Genomic DNA, 16,233 nt, shown 5'->3' on the forward strand with positions numbered 1-16,233 from the left:
TCAGCCCATAGGAATGTGTGGGGAGAAAATTGGTTGAGGCCAGAGTAATGTTTATGCTAAAGCCATCTCTCTCAGTGGCTGCTCATTGCCTTTGCTCTGTCTTTCCATCCATTGGATAAAATGTTCTTCTTGAGAGAGTAGTTTAGAGACATTGTGGTCAGATTTATCACATCAGAGCATGGCTACTGAGATAAAAACTGTTTTCTTGGAAAAGGGAAACAAAAGGTCTTTTTTGTGAATGTCAAAGTCTTCCCTGATGTTCCCTGAGAGAGACACTACAGTCATTTGAGCGCTTCAGGAGGCCATTTCTTAGAAGCACTGTGAACCACCTTAGCTATAATCTTTTTTACCTTGTGGATCCCATTTTTGTCTTCACTCCAGCTATTTTCAGGACCTCCCTCTGGGTCATACTGTTCTCTGCTCTGGGAAAGATGGTGTGTTCCCTGGACTTCTCTCTGCCAAGAGACCTCTTCTTTATCTTGCTTCTCCAAGTGTCCATATGGGGCTCAGGCGAGAATATTTTATATTTTCTATACCTGGATTCTCTTGCTCTCTGAACAGAAGCATTAAACTACTCCATCATGTCTCCAATATACCTAGGTTAATTCCAAATCTTTTATTTTGATACAATAATGTATTTGTCCATATACAAGGACAAATAAATCATTATATGATTATTTTAGAGGGCAGGACCAGGTAGAATTACTTTACTGATGTCCTGTAATTCATTTAGATCTCAGATTCTGGAGGAATGCATTTTCTGATGCCCAAGACCTGATTAAAAACTCTATAGCTTCTTGATTTTCCAGCACTCTCCCCTCCTCCTTCATTGAATTTACCACCATGGCAATTTAAAAATCTTCTGTTTAATATGAGATCACTCTGTTGATTGTAAGCTCCACAGGGTGGAAATCCTCCTTGTCTTGTTCACTGCCTTCTTCAGTCTGAATGTGTGCTACAAATTATTACTGTATGAATGAGAGAGAGAATGTCTATGGGGCTTTACTGGACCAATAATGATGCTGTACTCTAAAAGGTCCAGGCAGGGTATTCTGATATTCTTTTCACTTGTGGCTCTATTCCACAGATTCCTTTTTGGTGATTGGTCCCTCGGAGCCCATTGTGGCCATGCTGGGTGCAGACACGGTGCTGCCCTGCCGCGTGTCCCCAGCCATGAGCGTGGAGAATATGGAGATCCGGTGGTTCCACTCCCAGTTCTCAGATGCTGTGTATGTGTATCAGAATGGAATGGAGCAGGCGGGAGAACAACTAGTAGATTTCAAAGGGAGAGCAGAGTTGGTAAAAGACTACATCACTGAGGGAAGAGTAGCTGTGAGAATCTACAACCTCCGGGTCTCAGACAATGGAATGTACAAGTGTATTTTTTAAAAAGGAAGTGATTTTGAAGAAGCCGTTTTGGAGCTAAAGGTGATAAGTGAGAAATATCTGAGAATACATATCACTCTAAGGGAAATCTAAGTGTTCTGTACTTGATTTGGGGGAGGAGGATGGTGAACAGGACAGAAGCAAAAAAGCAGTTATCCTTAGAGCTAGTCAATATCTTAGACAGTAGATTTAACCCCAAATCCTCTTCATCTATTTATACATTTATTGTGCTGTACTTTAAAATTAAACTATTTCCATAAATATCTACCATAAAAATTGATCATTTATTTCCCTCTACATTTCTCCTCACATATTTTGAAGGAAGGCACCATGATTAGCAAAAAGTACCATTACTCTAAGAGACCAGAATTCCAGCTGGGTACCATGATGGACAGAAGCTTAACAGGGAGTGTTAGTGGTCCAGAACCAAATCCACTGTTTGGAGGAAGTGACTGTGAGGGTTTGACAGAGTAGATTGAGGTGCTGGTTAGTTTTTATTGTTTTTTAGTTTCACATTCATAGGCTCTTTTATGTCTGGCTTTTTTTGTTGTTGTTGTTCAGCATTATGTTTGAGATTTTTCTATGTAGTTAATTGAATGTAGCTGTAGTTCATTTCTATCTCTTTTTTATTGTTTTACTTTTTACATTTAGATCTTTCATCTATAGAAATGTATTTTTGGTATGAAGTTTAATGAAAAGCTCAAAATACTGTTTCATAATGTATATATTCACTTATCTCCATACCAGTAGTGAATAGTGTAGAAAATCTCCACCAGTTTTCAATGCATTGTTTCCCATAAACTTCTCATAGGTACCAGGGTAAGTCTAAATTTTCTGTGTGGTTATAATGATTTATCTGTCTATTTCTTTGGTGTTTCCATTTCTAAAGCTATATACTCTCTGCCAAGACAAACACGTTGTTTCTTTTTAGTTGTAATGTTTTTCTCATACTGTGACTATGTTGGGCCTACCTTAAATTAATACTTCTCATTTAACACCATCTGACAAGATATCGATATACTTATTTTATCCATCTTCTTTATGTATAACTTGAATGGAAAAAATCTAATCCATTAGATCTTGAAGGAAAGAGTGACAAACTCTCCTGAGCCATGTTACTGTGATCTCACTTCAGTATCCTCCCAGTAAGAGGTCAAAGATTTCATAGTCATGGAAATAACCTCATGCAGGTGACAGCATTTTTCAGTACCTTTCCCATAACAGTGCTTTGACTTATTGGTGTAAAGACAAGTCCAACCTTTAGAAGCAGTTGTTTGATTATATATCCATGCTTATCTTTCACTCATTTAAACTTTGTCTATTTTGCAGCCACTTCTAATGCTCAGAAATGGGTATTCCTTCTCTTTCCTCTTTCTCAACATAGATATAGGTTTCATCTGCTTATGTCAACTTGGAACTTCAATGATTATATTCTTCCAGGAAATGCAAGGTCTATTTGGTTTATTAGTTCTTGCTTCCTAGGCTTTGATCTATTCCATTTTTCTCAGGAGCAGTTTATTTCCTTTTTTCAAGAGAATTGGCAGTTCCTTCAGGCAATTCTGAGAAGATGGATTGTCTTTCAGACTGCTTTCTGTTTTCCAGAAGTATATTCCCCCAGGAAGATCAGGGATTGATAGTAAAAATTATTAGTTCTATTATAATTTTTAGCCAAAAAAAGATGATGTAGCTGAGGTTCCTAATATATTTCCCACAACTGAGAAACTAGAATAGAACTGAGCTTATGGTGGTTCCATACTTCGTGATATCAAGTTTTAAAAAGACAAAATAATATATAGTCTCAGAAGTTAGAATAGCCATCATTCTTGAATAGACAGTGAATTCATCTAGTATTCTGGTGCTGTTATATTTTGATATGGGTGTTGGTTATGTGAATCTACTAGCTGACCTAGCCTGTGCGGAGTTCAAGAAGAGGAGGGGTAGTGGAAGGAAAAGAAAGGAGTGAGAATGGAAAAGTAAAAAGATCTTGACTCTTTCATGGACTCACTTCACCTTGTTACCTTCATGTTTTAGATAATCTTTACTCAGTGGAAGAAAGAAAATTTGGAAAAATGACAAAAGGAGATTGTTTAAGGAAGTGACTACATGTAGTCTCAATTTAAGCACAGAAGAAGTCTTCCTTGAGACTCCAATAAATGGAATAGACATATGATATAGATACAGAACAGATATAGATATAGTGGCAACATGTCTACATTGGCAAATTTTACTCTGTTCCTTCCCTATTATCCTTCTATGGCCAATTGCAGATATGCTTGTGTAGAGGAAATATGACAGGCATTGGTATAAGTTCCAGTATCAGCTTCAATGTTCTTGTAATTTTTGAACTTCAGATACCCATTTATCTCATGGGAAAAGAAAAGAACCCCCTTCCATCCACAGAGAGCTATGGTGCTTTGTCCATCTTCTCCCACTGGTGTAGCTGTGAAACCCGAGGACAAAAAATGTCCAAGTCTGACTGGACCTTGAAGATGGCGGAAGAGTAAGACGCGGAGATCACCTTCCTCCCCACAGATACACCAGAAATACATCTATACGTGGAACAACTCCTACAGAACACCTACTGAACGCTGGCAGAAGACCTCAGACCTCCCAAAAGGCAAGAAACTCCCCACGTACCTGGGTAGAGCAAAAGAAAAAAAAGAAAAAACAGAGACAAAAGAATAGGGACGGCACCTGCACCAGTGGGAGGGAGCTGTGAAGGAGGAAAAGTTTCCACACACTAGGAAGCCCCTTCGCGGGCGGAGACTGCGGGGGCGGAGGGGGGAGCTTCGGAGCCGCGGAGGAGTGCACAGCAACGGGTGCGGAGGGCAAAGCGGGGAGATTCCCGCACAGAGGATCGGTGCCGACCGGCACTCACCAGCCCGAGAGGCTTGTCTGCTCACCCGCCGGGGCGGGCGGGGCTGCGAGCTGAGGCTCTGAGGACCGGGTTTCGGTTTCGGACGGAAGGCAGGGAGAGGACTAGGGTTGGTGGCTTGAACATAGCCTGAAGGGGTTAGTGCACCACGGCTAGCTGGGAGGGAGTCCGGGGAAAAGTCTGCACCTGCCGAAGAGGCAAGAGACTTTTTCTTCTCCCTTTGTTTCCTGGTGCGTGAGGAGAGGGGTTTAAGAGCGCTGCTTAAAGGAGCTCCAGAGACGGCGCGAGCCGCGGCTAAAAGCTCGCACCCCAGAGACGGGCGCGAGCCGCGGCTGAAAGCGCGGACCCCAGAGACGGGCGGGAGACGCTAAGGCTGCTGCTGCCGCCACCGAGGGGCCTGTGTGCGAGCACAGGTCGCTCTCCACACCCCTCTTCCGCGGAGCCTGTGCAGCCCGCCACTGCCAGGTTCCTGGGATCCAGGGACAACTTCCCCGGGAGAACGCACAGCGGGCCTCAGGCTGGTGCAAAGTCACGCCGGCCTTTGCCGCCGCAGGCCCGCCCCGCACTCCGTGCCCCTCCCTCCCCGCCGGCCTGAGTGCGCCAGAGCCCCCGAATCAGCGGCTCTTTTAACCCCGCCCTGTCTGAGCAAAAAACAGACGCCCTCCAGCGACCTACACGTAGTGGCAGGGTCAAATCCAAAGCTGAGCCCCTGGGAGCTGTGAGAACAAAGAAGAGAAAGGGAAATCTCTCCCAGCAGCCTCAGAAGCAGCGGATTAAAGCTCCACAATCAACTTGATATACCCTGCATCTGTGGAATACCTGAATAGACAACCAATCATCCCAAATTAAGGAAGTGGACTTTAGGAGCAAGAGCTATGATTTTTTTCCCTTTTCCTCTTTTTGTGAATGTATATGTGTATGCTTCTGTGTGAGATCTTGTCTGTATAGTCTTGCTTCCACCATTTGTCCTAGGGTTCTATCCGTCCATGGTTTTTTTAAAAAATTTTTTTTCTTAATAATCAATTTTAATTTTAATAACGTTATTATACTTTACCTTCGTTCTTTCTTTCTTTCTTTCTTTCTTTCTTTCCTTCCTTCCTTCCCTCCTTTAGACAACGAGTCATCCCAAATTGAGGAGGTGGTCTCTGACAGCAAGATTTATGATTTTTCCCCCTTTACCTCTTTTAGTGAGGGTGTATGTGTATGCTTCTGTGTAAGATTTTGTCTGTATAGCTTTGCTTCCAACATTTGTCCTAAGGTTCTATCCGTCCCTTTTTTTTTTTTCCTAAATAAGAATTTTTTAATTCAATAATTTTATTATACTTTATTTTATTTTTACTGTATCTTCTTTCTTTCTGTCTTTTTTCCTTCTTTCCCTCCTTCCTTCCTTCCTCCCTCCCTCCCTCCTTTCTTTCCTTCTTGCCTTCTTTCCTTCTTTGCTTCTTTCTTTCTTTCTTCCTCCCTTCCTTCCCTCCTTTCCTTCTTTCTTTCCTCATACTACTACTAATTCCCTCTACTTTTTCTCCCTTTTATTCTGAGCCGTGTGGATGAAAAGCTCTTGGTGCTCCAGCCAGGAGTCAGGGCTCTGCCTCTGAGGTAGGAGAGCCAACTTCAGGACACTGGCCCACAAGAGACCTCCCAGCTCCACATAATATCAAACGGCGAAAATCTCCCAGAGACCTCCATCTTAACACCAGCACCCAGCTTCACTCAACGACCAGCAAGCCACAGTGCTGGACAACCTATGCCAAACAACTAGCAAGACAGGAACACAACCCCACCCATTAGCAGAGAGGCTGCCTAAAATAATAATAAGGCCACAGACACCCCAAACACACCACCAGACGTGAACCTGCCCACTAGAGAGACAAGATCCAGCCTCATCCACCACAACACAGGCACTAGTCCCCTCCACCAGGAAACCTACACAACCCACTGAACCAATCTTAGCCACTGGGGACAGACATCAAAAACAGCAGGAACTACGAACCTGCAGCCTGCAAAAAGGAGACCCCAAACACAGTAAGATAAGCAAAATGAGAAGACAGAAAAACACACAGCAGATAAAGGAGCAAGATAAAAATGCACCAGACCTAACAAATGAAGAGGAAATAGGCAGCTTACCTGAAAAAGAATTCAGAATAATGATAGTAAGGATGATCTGAAATCTTGGAGATAGAATGGACAAAATGCAAGAATCAGTTAACAAGGACCTAGAAGAACTAAAGATGAAACAAGCAACGATGAACAACACAATAAATGAAATTAAAAGTACTCTAGATGGGATCAATAGCAGAATAACTGAGGCAGAAGAACGGATAAGTGACCTGGAAGATAAAATAGTGGAAATAACTGCTGCAGAGCAGAATAAAGAAAAAAGAATGAAAAGAACTGAGGACAGTCTCAGAGACCTCTGGGACAACATTAAACGCACCAACATTCTAATTATAGGGGTTCCAGAAGAAGAAGAGAAAAAGAAAGGGACTGAGAAGATATTTGAAGAGATTATAGTTGAAAACTTCCCTAATATGGGAAAGGAAATAGTTAATCAAGTCCAGGAAGCACAGAGAGTCCCATACAGGATAAATCCAAGGAGAAATACGGCAAGACACATATTAATCAAACTGTCAAAAATTAAATACAAAGAAAGCATATTAAAAGCAGCAAGGGAAAAACAACAAATAACACATAAGGGAATCCCCATAAGGTTAACAGCTGATCTCTCAGCAGAAACCCTACAAGCCAGAAGGGAGTGGCAGGACATACTGAAAGTGATGAAGGAGAAAAACCTGCAGCCAAGACTACTCTACCCAGCAAGGATCTCATTCAGATTTGATGGAGAAATTAAAACCTTTACAGACAAGCAAAAGCTGAGAGAGTTCAGCACCACCAAACCAGCTTTACAACAAATGCTAAAGGATCTTCTCTAGGCAAGAAACACAAGAGAAGGAAAAGACCTATAATAACGAACCCAAAACAATTTAGAAAATGGGAATAGGAACATACATATCGATAATTACCTTAAATGTAAATGGACTAAATGCTCCCACCAAAAGACACAGATTAGCTGAATGTATACAAAAACAAGACCCATATATATGCTGTCTACAAGAGACCCACTTCAGACCTAGAGACACATACAGACTGAAAGTAAGGGGATGGAAAAAGATATTTCATGCAAATGGAAACCAAAAGAAAGCTGGAGTAGCAATTCTCATATCAGACAAAATAGACTTCAAAATAAGGACTATTAAAAGAGACAAAGAAGGACACTACATAATGATCAAGGGATCGATCCAAGAAGAAGATATAACAATTGTAAATATTTATGCACCCAACATAGGAGCACCTCAATACATAAGGCAAATACTAACAGCCATAAAAGGGGAAATCGACAGTAACACATTCATAGTAGGGGACTTAAACACTCCACTTTCACCCATGGACAGATCATCCAAAATGAAAAGAAATAAGGAAACATAAGCTTTAAATGATACATTAAACAAGATGGACTTAATTGATATTTATAGGACACTCCATCCAAAAACAACAGAATACACATTTTTCTCAAGTGCTCATGGAACATTCTCCAGGATAGATCATATCTTGGGTCACAAATCAAGCCTTGGTAAATTTAAGAAAATTGAAATTGTATCAAGTATCTTTTCTGACCACAATGCCATGAGACTAGATGTCAATTACAGGAAAAGATCTGTAAAAAATACAAACACATGGAGGCTAAACAATACACTACTTAATAATGAAGTGATCACTGAAGAAATCAAAGAGGAAATCAAAAAATACCTAGAAACAAATGACAATGGAGACACAACGACCCAAAACTTGTGGGATGCAGCAAAAGCAGTTCTAAGGGGGAAGTTTATAGCAATACAAGCCCACGTTAAGAAGCAGGAAACATCTAGAATAAACAACCTAACCTTGCACCTCAAGCAATTAGAGAAAGAAGAACAAAAAAACCCCAAAGCTAGCAGAAGGAAAGAAATCATAAAAATCAGATCAGAAATAAATGAAAAAGAAATGAAGGAAACAATAGCAAAGATCAATAAAACTAAAAGCTGGTTCTTTGAGAAGATAAACAAAATAGATAAACCACTAGCCAGACTCATCAAGAAAAAAAGGGAGAAGACTCAAATCAATAGAATTAGAAATGAAAAAGGAGAGGTAACAACTGACACTGCAGAAATAAAAGAGATCATGAGAGATTACTACAAGCAACTCTATGCCAATAAAATGGACAATCTGGAAGAAATGGACAAATTCTTAGAAATGCACAACCTGCCAAGACTGAATCAGGAAGAAATAGAAAATATGAACAGACCAATCACAAGCACTGAAATTGAAACTGTGATTAAAAATCTTACAACAAAGAAAAGCCCAGGACCAGATGGCTTCACAGGCGAATTCTATCAAACATTTAGAGAAGAGCTAACACCTATCCTTCTCAAACTCTTCCAAAATATAGCAGAGAGAGGAACACTCCCAAACTCCTTCTACGAGGCCACCATCACCTTGATACCAAAACCAGACAAGGATGTCACAAAGAAAGAAAACTACAGGCCAATATCACTGATGAACATAGATGCAAAAATCCTCAACAAAATACTAGCAAACAGAATCCAACAGCACATTAAAAGGATCATACACCATGACCAAGTGGGGTTTATTCCAGGAATGCAAGGATTCTTCAATATACGCAAATCTATCAATGTGATAAACCATATTAACAAATTGAAGAAGAAAAACCATATGATCATCTCAATAGATGCAGAGAAAGCTTTTGACAAAATTCAACACCCATTTATGATAAAAATCCTGCAGAAAGTAGGCATAGAGGGAACTTTCCTCAACATAATAAAGGCCATATATGACAAGCCCACAGCAAACATCATCCTCAATGGTGAAAAACTGAAAGCATTTCCACTAAGATCAGGAACAAGACAAGGTTGCCCACTCTCACCACTCTTATTCAACATAGTTTTGGAAGTTTTAGCCACAGCAATCAGAGAAGAAAAGGAAATAAAAGGAATCCAAATCGGAAAAGAAGAAGTAAAGCTGTCACTGTTTGCAGATGACATGATCCTATACATAGAGAATCCTAAAGATGCTACCAGAAAACTACTAGAGCTAATCAATGAATTTGGTAAAGTGGCAGGATACAAAATTAATGCACAGAAATCTCTGGCATTCCTATATACTAATGATGAAAAATCTGAAAGTGAAATCAAGAAAACACTCCCATTTACCATTGCAACAAAAAGAATAAAATATCTAGGAATAAACCTACCTAAGGAGACAAAAGACCTGTATGCAGAAAATTATAAGACACTGATGAAAGAAATTAAAGATGATACAAATAGATGGAGAGATATACCATGTTCTTGGATTGGAAGAATCAACATTGTGAAAATGACTCTACTACCCAAAGCAATCTATAGATTCAATGCAATCCCTATCAAACTACCACTGGCATTTTTCACAGAACTAGAACAAAAAATTTTGCAATTTGTATGGAAACACAAAAGACCCCGAATAGCCAAAGCCATCTTGAGAACGAAAAAAGGAACTGGAGGAATCAGGCTCCCTGACTTCAGACTATACTACAAAGCTACAGTTATCAAGACGGTATGGTACTGGCACAAAAACAGAAAGATAGATCAATGGAACAGGATAGAAAGCCCAGAGATAAACCCATGCACATATGGACACCTTATCTTTGATAAAGGTGGCAGGAATGTACAGTGGAGAAAGGACAGCCTCTTCAATAAGTGGTACTGGGAAAACTGGACAGGTACATGTAAAAGTATGAGATTAGATCACTCCCTAACACCATACACAAAAATAAGCTCAAAATGGATTAAAGACCTAAATATAAGGCCAGAAACTATCAAACTCTTAGAGGAAAACATAGGCAGAACACTCTATGACATAAATCACAGCAAGATCCTTTCTGACCCACCTCCTAGAATAATGGAAATAAAAAAAAAAATAAACAAATGGGACCTAATGAAACTTCAAAGCTTTTGCACAGCAAAGGAAACCATAAACAAGACCAAAAGACAACCCTCAGAATGGGAGAAAATATTTGCAAATGAAGTAACCGACAAAGGATTAATCTCCAAAATTTACAAGCAGCTCATGCAGCTCAATAACAAAAAAACAAACAACCCAATCCAAAAATGGGCGGAAGACTTAAATAGACATTTCTCCAAAGATCTTCTGCCAACAAACTGCCAACAAACACATGAAAGAATGCTCAACATCATTAATCATTAGAGAAATGCAAATCAAAACTACAATGAGATATCATCTCACACCAGTCAGAATGGCCATCATCAAAAAATCTAGAAACAATAAATGCTGGAGAGGGTGTGGAGAAAAGGGAACACTCTTGCACTGCTGGTGGGAATGTGAATTGGTTCAGCCACTATGGAGAACAGTATGGAGGTTCCTTAAAAAGCTACAAATAGAACTACCATATGACCCAGCAATCCCACTACTGGGCATATACCCTGAGAAAACCGAAATTCAAAAAGAGTCATGTACCAAAATGTTCATTGCAGCTCTATTTACAATAGCCCAGAGATGGAAACAACCTAAGTGCCCATCATTGGATGAATGGATAAAGAAGATGTGGCACATATATACAATGGAATATTACCCAGCCATAAAAAGAAACGAAATTGAGCTATTTGTAATGAGGTGGATAGACCTAGAGTCTGTCATACAGAGTGAAGTAAGTCAGAAAGAAAAAGACAAATACCGTATGCTAACACATATATTTGGAATTTAAGAAAAAAAATGTCATGAAGAACATAGGGGTAAGGCAGGAATAAAGACGCAGACCTCCTAGAGAACGGACTTGAGGTTATGGGGAGGGGGAAGAGTGAGCTGTGACAGGGCAAGAGAGAGTCATGGACATATACACACTAACAAACGTAGTAAGGTAGATAGCTAGTTGGAAGCAGCCGCATGGCACAGGGATATTGGCTTGGTGCTTTGTGACCACCTAGAGGGGTGGGATAGGGAGGGTGGGAGGGAGGGAGATGCAAGAGGGAAGAGATATGGGAATATATGTATATGTATAACTGATTCACTTTGTTATAAAGCAGAAACTAACACACCATTGTAAAGCAATTATACCCCAATAAAGATGTTAAAAAAAAATGTCCAAGTCTCAGATGAATGACTTTCCTCTCCAGGTTTGGGTTCTGGTACTCATATTTTCATGGTGGGTCCAGAAGATGAAGGAATAAGGCTGAAGTGCACAGGCAAAGGATGGTTTCCCCAGCCTGAAATACAATGGGAAGATGAAAAGGGAGAGAAGATCCCATCTCTCGCTGAGGACAAGACACAAGATAATGATGGGTTGTTTCGGGTTTGAGGCATCCCTTCTTGTGAGAGACAGGTCAAAGACAGAAGTGTCCTGTTCCATGAAGAACCCTTTCTTTGGACAAGAGCAAGTGGAAACCATTTTTATCCCAGGTCAGTGTTGCTCATTTGGGGGGCAGGACAGAAGTAAGGAGGGGATATTTATGACCTGGGTTGGGCTACACTTGCTTGGTGTATGTTTTTAATCAGGTTTGGGGGGGGGGTCCTGTGTCAGAACACTTCTTCCCTAGGACCTCTCCTTGGAAGGTAGCATTCATTGTGACTTTGGTGATACTTGGGGCTTTCATTGGTGCTGTTGTGTATTTGGCTCAAAATGAATGACAGAAAAAGAAGAAACTATCAGAAGTCAAGAAGGAAAAGGAGAAAGAAAATAAAGCCAAAGGTAAAACTGTGAATCAGACTTGGTGGGGATCTGTGAATTTATGGGTTTGTTAACATGATTGTGCATGTGGATGGCATCTTTTGGGAACAAAGAGATATGTGTAAGGATGAGTTAGAGCGCCAAGACCTCCTATAAAACATGGAGCCCAGGACCTCCATGAGAAAAAAAAAAGTATTATAAAGTCCATTGGAGAGAGAAAATATCACTGGTATAAACATAGAGGTTTTTTTTTTTAATGGTCATAATAATTCTCAATTAAGGTAATTTTTTTGTTTTAGGTATATGGAAGTAGCACTTAGGATCTGGGCTTAGTAACATAGTCTAGAAAATATTTATTTTCTGTTAAATCCATTTTGTTATTTTCTTTCCTTTTTAGAATCATTTGAGAAAGAGCTTGGTAAGTCTTCCACTTTCTTTGCTCTAATAGAGGAAATAGAGTCATTACTGTACGCTGTATGTCTGGCCTCTCACAGGCTGTTATTCCTTTCAGCCAGAAGGAAGAAACTGTATCAGCAAGGTGAGTTATACTGATGTTATGGTTGGATGAACCATTTTATTGGCCCCTCTGTTCTGGCCACCTCCTATTTACCTTGTTGGTGAGGGAGGGATCCCATACCCTAAACAGTATAAGATGTTCAAACACATGACACCCAACACTGGACAAAAGAGATTGACAGCAGTTTTTTAGTCACATGTACCCACATCCTGGGGAAGAAAGACACCTCACGCCATGCAGGGCCACATGGAGACTGCACCTGGGAGCAGAACGAATTAACATGGTCTGTAGGAGCCAGGCTTTTCAGGAACAAGAGAATGAGGTGGCGCTGTTTTCTGTGGAAGTATGTAATTGGCTTGTTTGATATTTTTTGCAGGCTGACAGGGAGGTAAAGTTCATTAGGTTGAAGACCAGCTGTGGTTCAGCTGTTTTGGCCAACAGGGAAATTAGCTGAGAGGGGGAGCTTTTCCTGCTGGGTGGACGGCATACCTGGTGAGAGCAGGAGAACTCACAATTAGGCATTTGGAGCCCTGTGACGCTCAAAGGTATCAAGGCAACACATAGAATTTTAGGCTTTCCAATAACTCTCACAATTTAAGCCTACTTTTCCTTTCTTCCCGCAAAAAACCAGACCCTCATATTTTAACATAGATGTAGAATGTGGAAAATGTGAGAAATAAAACAGGAGATGTAAAAGAGGGCAAGTACATCAGAATTGTCATTAAGATAATGAATGCAGAAATATAGTACTATCATAAACCCTCAGATTTCTTGTGGTCACTGCAATTTCACACCCTGAAGTGGCATTCCAATGAATGAGAGAATCTAATTCCTTTGTTCTATTTCAGATTGGAGAAAAGCAGAGTTATATGCCGGTGAGTAACTGATGTTGTCTTGGGGCTTCAGGTACTTCAGGATTTCATGAGGCATTTCCAGAGAATTTTTCAGATAGGCGCCATCATCTGGAGATTTTACTTTGAACCTGGGAGTCCAAAAAAATACAAGAGGTAAAGGGATAAGCATCTCACTAGTTCGGAGGAAACGTCCTTAGCATATTTTCCCATATGATTTTCTTTTTAGACTGGAGAAAGGAATAGTTCAAAGCAGGTGAGTGCCCTTACTATTTTGTCTCACTTAATCTCTTTTATACAAATGAGAAACTACTCTATTTGTATAAACTCCCAGTAATACCTAACTGGTTTTTCATTTCATGGCTTTCATTTCAATCTCACGCAGAAATGTTAACAGATTTCTTACTGTTCTTACACCGTTCATTCATCAGCATAAAATTATACAACTATTTATTCAGTGCCAAATAAATAGAGCTGGTCTCTAACTTCACGGGAGAGCGCATGTACAAACTGTGATGAATCTTATGAAGGAATAAAAGATTGCCATGAGAAAAAAAAATCATGGATTAAAGGAATTACCCCGAGGAATTGATATTTAATCTGAGACTTAAGTGATATGGTAGATCTATTTATGTGAATAACATTGAAAGAATAGTTCAGTCAGAGGGAAGTCTATTACATACCCAGTCTGATACACAGAAGAGCTTGTTGCATCTCAGTGGAAAAATGGCCCCTGACCATCTTAGGGTCTTTCCAGAATTATGAGTCGACTCTCTATTTCTACTGCTTGCTACTTCACTCTGAATATCCCTGTATCCACACACATTTCCCAGTTAAGTTAATCCTCCAAAAATTAAAATATATTATAATTGCTAACATAAAAATTCTTATGAGAAAACTTTTAATTATTGAAGATGTTTGGTTTGACAAGAAGCAGATTAATTACTACTAGTATTAGCACTATTGTTATTATGAGTACAGGTATTAGTGTTATTACAACCATCAGAAGCTAAAATTTACCAATTGTTCATCATGGACAAGATGTAGTACTAAGTTCTCTACACATTAGCTCGTTGACTTTTCACACTAGTCCTGTATGTACTGAGGTACCAAAATGATGTACATCTTCATGAGATTAAAGTGGGACAGAGAGAGACAAAGTAACTTCAACATCACTGCTACGAAAGACAGAGTGATTATCAAAATTCAGTTCTTTCTGACCACACAGCCTGGAATTTCAACCATTAGAAATATAATAAGAGTGTATGAGAAGTAGATGACTTAGTTTTTACATAAGCCTAGAGAAAAATGACACCAAAGAAGCTTAAATGAAAGTGGGTACACTGTGATTGGAAATAAGGCATGGCTTAACTATTAAGAGCAAGCAGTAGAGCAACCAGCATTTGCAGGAGGCTAGAGAAACACCAACTTGAAATATGTGATCCTGGAGATTTTCAGATGAGACAGACTTCTTGGCTAAATGGTCTCAGCCTGTCTGGAACCCATGGTTACCCAAGGTCCTATCCATCCCTGGCCTTCTATGATCTGCACATCATGTGTCTCCTATGAATGAACATAGGAGAGAACATGCATTGTTTTACCTAATCTTCCATTTCTCTCCCTCTTATTTTTCTTCATTCTCCTTTCCCAGTAATTTGCATCTTTCCTAAAACTAACCAGTCTCCACTGTGGAATGACCTTTATTTTTTTTTCCCCATACCTACAGTGGTTTTTACTCTGGATCCAGCCACAGCTCTTCCCAACCTCATCTTATCTGAGAGCAGAAAACATATTTATTCAAAAGAGAGTGTTTCTCAGAATGGTGATGCCCCAACACGCCAAGACCAAGGGGAGTCTGAAGCCATCTTCAGTGTTCTGGGCAAGATTTTTCTTACTGTGGAGAGACAATACTGGGAGGTAGAAGTAAATATTGGGACAGAAGTTGGATCTAGAGCTAGATGGGCTCTGGGTGTTTGCTCAGACACAGCAAAGAGAGAGGGGTGGTTTTTAGAATGTCCAGAGAAGAATTTCTGGGTGGTGGTATACAAGGCAGGAGAATTCATATTTCCCACCTCCCAGAGAAAGCCTCTGTCACTGAGGCAGCACTCCTGCAAGATAGGAGTTTTCTTGGACTGGGATGCTGGGAATGTGTCCTTTTACAATATGATCGATGGGTCCCACATCTATCCTTTTACTGGAATCACCTTCTGTGGGACCCTTCGTCCTTATTTTAGCCTTCAGGGTGCTGGCGCATCTTTGACCATCTGTGCAGCTTCAGATCACACTGAAAATTGTCCTGATTCTTCTCCAAAGACCTCTTTAACTCATTTAAGTAGTTGTGATACAAGCGTCCCCCAAGAAACTCTCTATTACCTCCATAAGTGAAGTGTCAGCACCTCTGCTGCCTCTGCTCAAGCTTCTTATATGTATGTTGTCCAAGAAAGCTCTTCTTCTGAAGAGTAGGTCATTCTCACTAGGTATAAATCCGACCCCTTTCAAAGAGAGGTAGAGGGAGAAAGAGAAATGGCACAGCTAGAAAGTGTCTGGGGGAATTTCCTCCAGTGCTCCCTTTGGGGAAATACTCTTTCTGGGCAGCAACGATTTGTCACGAGAAAGCTCCAAGTTAATTCATGAGCCTTTCTTCAGTTCTGGTACTTACTGTGTTTTGAAGTAAATATGTTTAAAGCTACATTTAAAGAGAAAATCTCTCTTCTTACTATTTTTGTTATCAAATATGGAAGAGGGAGTGATGTTTAAAGGGGAGGGTCTCAGTTGAGCAGTACTTTTGGAGATACACACAGAAATCTGTTCAAGTCTTTTAAAAGTTAATGGC

General features: G+C 40.2%; 1 pseudogene across 1 annotated transcript; it reads left to right on the top strand.

Moving 5' to 3' along the window:
* Nucleotides 1-431: 431 nt before the first annotated feature.
* LOC309829136 (butyrophilin subfamily 1 member A1-like) lies at nt 432-15,785 on the top strand (annotated as a pseudogene). Its single transcript has 9 exons — nt 432-510; nt 1,088-1,435; nt 11,482-11,764; nt 11,886-12,053; nt 12,430-12,450; nt 12,544-12,570; nt 13,398-13,424; nt 13,630-13,656; nt 15,127-15,785. The product of its transcript is annotated as a butyrophilin subfamily 1 member A1-like (transcript).
* The last annotated feature ends 448 nt before the right edge of the window (nt 15,786-16,233 follow it).

The sequence above is a fragment of the Grampus griseus genome (genome assembly GCF_964374135.1).
Source record: "Grampus griseus genome assembly, chromosome: 10".
Lineage (NCBI taxonomy): Eukaryota > Metazoa > Chordata > Mammalia > Artiodactyla > Delphinidae > Grampus > Grampus griseus.